A 6445-nucleotide genomic window follows, 5' to 3' on the forward strand; every position below is an offset into this window, starting at 1 on the left:
TCCTTTGTGCACCTCTTTGGCGCTTTCTGGAAGCATGTGGCTGAGCACTGTGAGAAAGAGCATGCTGGGCTGGAACACACATGCCTTTTCCAGCAGCATTTTGCTAACTGATACCGCAGTTCTATGTGCCACAAGTCAGCCATGCTGGGGATGGGTAATGGCAGTTACTCCCCGCTTCTGCCAGGTTCGTCCAGGAAGCCAACCAGCTTTCTTCTGTTCTCTCAAGCTGCAATTGGCGGGGTGGGGTGGGGGCAGATGCCCGCCAAGCCTGGGAGGGGCAGGGATGGTGAATTCCCAGCCCATCATTGAGAACTGCAGCCATCAGCACTGAAAACCAGACCAACAAATGTCCCCAAACACCGACAGCATCTATGAGGCAATGCCCCTTTGAGAGGCAAAACCCAACACTGAAAAGTAAGATATCAAACTGTGAGCACGGATTCCAATTTGTGTTCATTGCAAAAAAAAGAGAGGATGTTTTAGTCAAACCTATACAGGACTCCTCTTCTGTTCAAATCCCAAAGCTGTCGGCGGCAGCTAGCATTGCACAGCACCGATGCAGCCTCTGAGCATAGAAGGAGCAAGGATAACTGACCCCCCACACACACACATCAATCGCGGCAAACAGAGCCAAAGGCGTTTGCTCTCCCTGCTGTATAATCTGTGGAACTGCCGAGACAAATGTGATCATAATAAGCGAAGACCAAAAGCGGACATGTAACGGAGTGAAAACATATGAAATGGGGAGAAAAATGGCATCACACACAAATTCCAGAGGCAAAACCAAGGGCCAAAATCAAGAGGAGATTGCGCCCTTGCGCAAGAAATGGAGCAATATATATTTTTTAAATGTAGCCTTACATATCCACACCATATGCTTGCTGGTAAATGATTCAGTTCAATGGGCTTCCTTGCAGTAAACAAATGGGATTGCACTGAAGTAAACGATTCAGTTCAATGGACTTCCTCTTAAGTGACCATTCTCTCTCTCTGTCCTGGACTGATCCGTTGCCTTGTAGTAAACAAATGGGATTGCACTGAAGTGAATGATTTCGTTCAATGGGGAAGCGCAGCTCCTTCTGTTGTGCTTGTTCTGATTGTGCAAGCAATGAAATGGGGCAGAAATAAATCTGTCTGTCTGTCTATCTATGAGGCCCTTACATATCAGCAGATCTTTGATCTGCCAAATGATCCAGCCAATCCGCAGCGCAACAAAAAAGGAGGAAACATGAACGTGTCTGAAAAGACTAAAGCAAATGCAATTGAAATCAAAAGCCGAAAGCATATGAATCAGATTGCACCTTTGTACAAAAACATGGGTGGAAATCTTTTTTAAAAAATATTTATTTTAAATTTTATTGAGTGTCCAGAGATTATCTCTTCATTCCATGTAGAATCTGTGCTACTCCCATTAAATACCCATCCCTTCTCAGACCTCATTTATTCTATCTTGAAAAACTTGTGGAGCAAATCATGCAATGAAGAAAGGTGTAGATGGATCATAGTGCAATTTGAGGTAGGTGATGATTTATGGAGAGTTGGCTTCCAAAGGCATGCCTCCCTCTCCTACACCTGTGCCACCAAAACCAGTTTTATCACTATTGTTATATTCTCTGCCCCACCCCATCTAAAAAAAAAAAAAATTAAGTAAGAGTTTACTGCTGTTCATGTTTATTCAAATATAAGCATCACTGCTGCCAATGAGGCTTCTTCCCAAGATGGTGGGTGGGGGGCAGGACCATGAGTTCTGAGGAAACATAGGGCTGTCAATAAAAAGTTATTTCCATACCAAGTGCTCTGATCTCAAGGATTTAAATGGCAGAAAGTCAAGCCTCAAAACTTTAAAGTGTGTGTAGAATTTTCTTGAAATTTGAGGGCATTATGGCCTCAGAAGGTTCTATCATGCATACAAGTTTCATCCCATTCTGCAAAGAAATGAACATGTTATGGGATGAGGTGACCCTGAAGGATTATCTTCACATAAATCCCCACACCTGACTGACAGAAATTTTGGAGGTATAATGCTCTCAGAAGGGGAGCAATTTTCACCGCAGTCTGACAATACATTTTTAAAAGTATAGGCATTTTAGTGGTTTCTTATTATACTCCAGATAATTGTTTTACCTCTATTATGACTGTAAAGGTAACGTGTGCCATCAAGTCAGTGTCAACTCCTGGCGACCACAGAGCCCTGTGTTTTTTCTTACGTAGAGTACAGGAGGGGTTTACCATTGCCTCCTCCTGTACAGTATGAAATGATGCCTTTCAGCATCTTCCTATATCGCTGCTGCCCGATATAGGTGTTTCCCATAGTCTGGGAAACATACCAGTGGGGATTCGAACCAGCAACCTCATGCTTGCTAGGCCAGTAACAGCCACCTAATGGCGCAGCGGGGAAATGCTTGATTAACTAGCAGAAGGTTTCTGGTTCGAATCGCTGCTTGTACTATATCAGGCAGCAGCAAAATAGGAAGATGCTGAAAGGCATCATCTCATACTGCATGGGAGGAGGCAATGGTAAACCTCTCCTGTATTCTACCAAAAGAAAACCACAGGGCTCTGTGGGCACCAGGAGTCGAAATCGACTTGATAGCACATTTTACTTTTAATATAACACTCATTCTCTTCTTGCAGTGATTGAAAGAGTGCAGGATTGAGGAAGTGAGAGAGCAGGAGCAACACTGGTCTTGTGGTAGCAAGCATGAATTGTCTCTTTGCTAAGCAGGATCTGCCCTGGTTTGCATTTGAATGGGAGACTACATATGGGCATTGTAAGGTATTCCCCCTTAGGAGAGAGGGCCGCTCTGGGAAGAGCACCTGCATGCTTGCATGTAGAAGGTTTCAAGTTCCCTCCCTGGCATCTCCAGATGGCTGAGAGAGACTCCTACCTGTAACTTTGGAAAAGTTGCTGTCAGTCTGTGTAGATAATACTGAGCTAGATGGACCAATGGTTTGAATTGATGTATAGCAGCTTCCTATGTTCCTAAGAGTGGCAATTTAACAAAAATTTAAGAATAAAAAGGCAGAAATTGCCTCTCAACAACAAAATATATGGCTGCTAACTCAGAAGTAAGATCTACTATAGGACTTACTCCCAGGAACATATGCATAGGGTTCCAACAAAGTCATGAAAGGGGAATGAACCAAGGGATATCTGGAAATGATTGATCACTAATTGATCATCAGCAACAATGCAAAGAGAACAAAGCCAGGGAATACTTAAAACCACATCAAATGTTTATTTCATTCCAAGGGCTCTTCCAGACAGTGATATATTCCAACTTGAGTGCAAATTGTGATGAAAAATAAAACAGGAAATCCATACCACATACAAGGATGTCATGTAATATTTTTAGCGTCATCTGCTGACAATCTGTGGCAATTTGCGAAATGACTGTGGCATTTTCCAAGTTAAAAGAAAATGAGTTTGAAAAGACATGATAGTGTCACAGTGGACTGAATATCACACGATGCCCTTGTATGTGGTGTGAGTGTCCTATTTTAAATTGTAATTTGTACTCAGGTTGGAATATACCAACATGTGGAAGAGCCCCAACCTTCACAGAAGTCTCAGCAAAAGGGGTAGAAAAATGCTCTGGACGTGCATGACAACAGAATTTCAATTTAAAGACAGTCTTGGTGGGCACAGTGGGAAGGACAAGGGGAGGTACAGACAGCCAACATGCTGCCCCCTAGTGTGGGAGGAACAGAACAGCAGGAGGACACAAAAGACACGTGAGAAGAACTGCTGCATGTAGACTGCTGTTTCTCTTCCATGTGCAGGTCAATGCAAAGACCTACAGAAGGTCTCTGGAAGGGCCCCAAATGTTTAATGCAGAAAGTGACATTTGAGACTCTAGCAAGCAAGCCAGCCAGCCAGCCCGCCCAAAGTTGCTTGTTAGAGCTGCCAGTGTATGCACATTTATCTATCGGGATTATTTATTTACATTTCTTTTTTTTTAATTACATTTAAAATTAGAGCTCCTTCAAGGAAAGGGGGAAGTGTTTAGGCCTTTTTCATTTAGAAAAATGATAATTAAGGGGCCGGGGCAGCCAAAGATATTGCAGTGCCTGAGGCAAGGCACCGAATGCTGCCTTGCCCCACACTCCTTTCAAAAGCAACCCTTGCAAGCTCTAAAAGTGGCATGGGGGGTGGGGCAGGGAGGAGGGAAGGTTCCCAGCAGCCTCCTCTTCTCTCCTCATGCATCTAGCAAGCTTTGCATGAGGGGAAGTGCTCCTTGCAAGGGTCAGATTGGCCCCAGAGCTGCTCTGATGGTGGCGGCAGCAGCAGGGGACCTCTTGCCACCCGGCTGGTGCCCCCCAAATCTGCCACTTGAGCTGCCTGCCTCACCTTGCCTCATGCAAGGGCCGCCCCAGTTGAGAGAGGATATGCTGGAGAGTGATAAAATTACTACTCATGGGGCTTGTTCTCCCAACCTGCTGAGTAGGAGGAGCATCCAGTTGGGCTCCAAGCCCCAAGTGTGCACTCCCAAGAAACAGTCACATGCCAGCAAAAGACAAGGGAGTAGGAGAGGGACATGCTCGCCGTGACCTGTGCTAGTGATCTGGGTATGATGGTGGTGGACAACCCACATTGTGTGCCTAGCACTGTATCAAGGGTGGAGGAAAAGCATGCCTTGCACTGTCCTCCCCCGACCAAGGCTCACCTTCCTCCTCCCTCCGTTTTTGCCAACATACCACTGTTTCTGGGGAGTGCATGTGGGGCTTGCAGCCTGGCTGGATGCAGCTCCTACCCAGCTGTCAGATGGAAGAATAAGCCCACAGTAGGAAGAAAGTGGGTAGAGAGAACATTTTCTCCCTCTCCAACACTACACCCTGAGGTCATCCAAGGAACCTGGCTGGCAGGAGATTCAGGACAGGTGAGAGTCAGGCGCGTAACAACGATCGGGCAAGGGGAGACAGTTGTCTGGGGGCCCCACTGCCTGGAGGGCCCCCCCAGAGGCACCTCACGTGACTCCCCATTGCCCCCTGCCCAGCCCCAAGGCCCCTCAGCCACTTGCCCTGTTCGCCGTCTCTCCTGCTTGTTCTGCTGGCCCGCAATCCAGGCAGCAGGCAAGCTGCCAAGAGCTCCTTTTCTCCCGCCTCTCAGCTGATTGGCGGGTGGGCGGGGCTTCCACGGAGGTCTGGTGTAGGCCTCTGTGAAGCCTGAACTCCAGTAGGGCCCAAGCCAGCCAGGAAGGAGGAGGCAGCCAGAGAGGCCTCCACTGTTCTCTGCAGCAGAAGACCCCCTGCTGCCAGGTAGAGTGTGAACTCCTTTTTGTGGTTACCTCCCCCCACCCCCAGGATATATAGGCATCTGCTTGCCATAGGGCTTTGATATGGGGGGGTGGGAGGGACTGAGAAGTCTCTGAATATTTATTTTTAAACAGCTTGGAAAATTTGCTAACTTAAAAAAAACTATCTAAAAAGTCCTATAAGTGGCTTGTTTCATGGCAGAAAAATACAAAAACTTCTGGAAGAAACAGTATTATATTTATTTTATTCATTCATTCATTCATTCATCTATAAATGCACTTATGTTCAAGTTGTTTTGCAACCCAGAAGGTGTGAGTGTGAAGCATGTCTTGTGCTTTTATTTTATTTTTCTTGTGTGTGAACTGCTCCCAAATAACTTGCTCCCCAATAACTGCTCCCCAATAACTTCAGGGTAAATCTCGCCAACATGTGAATGCAGCACCTCTATTCCAGAGGAGATGTGTGTTAAAGGGCTTTAAAAGCCTCCTGTGAAAAACCTCCTGGAATCGAACTTGACTGAATTTGTTCAGAATTCTGAGAAAACAAACATAGGCTCACCCTGCATGGTTGAAAGTCTCCTTTGCTAATCTGCAGCGAGGGGCCCATTTTAATAATTAGCGTTGCTAGTGTGTTCTAGGCATTAAAAGTTGCACAAATATATAGTTAGTACTCAATGTATATCACTATATATTGTGACGTGTGCGTGTGTGTATTCAGTGAAATGTATTTCCAGGCAGCATACTTACTTTGGAATATCAGACTTAAATCCTTGGGGGCCTGGGGTGTGTGGAGGCCCTGGACTTTGAGTGGGGGGGGGGGCATTTTAAAATCTCGTCTCTGGGCCCATTCCAACCTTGCTACGCCCCTGGTGAGAGTGCTCTTCACACAGTGCATATTTAATTTATGAATTTGCTTTTCAGAAAATGTGGCAAGGGTCACTAGTTCAGATGGGTTTTCGAGGAAATTTAGACACATTCATGGAGAAGTCTTATCAGTGCTCATGAAAGTTGTTTGTTGCTACCTCCAGGTTCAGAGACAGCAGGCCACTGAATACTGTTTGCCATGGTGGGGAGATTGCCTTTCTTTAAGCCCTATTTGTGGTCTTCTCAGAGGCATCCAAGTGGTCAGTGTGGGAAGCAGGATCCTGGACTAGATAGATTTTAGATTCAGCGGGATTATGTCCTATACC

This window comes from Hemicordylus capensis, chromosome 1, assembly GCF_027244095.1.
Source record: "Hemicordylus capensis ecotype Gifberg chromosome 1, rHemCap1.1.pri, whole genome shotgun sequence".
Classification (NCBI taxonomy): domain Eukaryota; kingdom Metazoa; phylum Chordata; class Lepidosauria; order Squamata; family Cordylidae; genus Hemicordylus; species Hemicordylus capensis.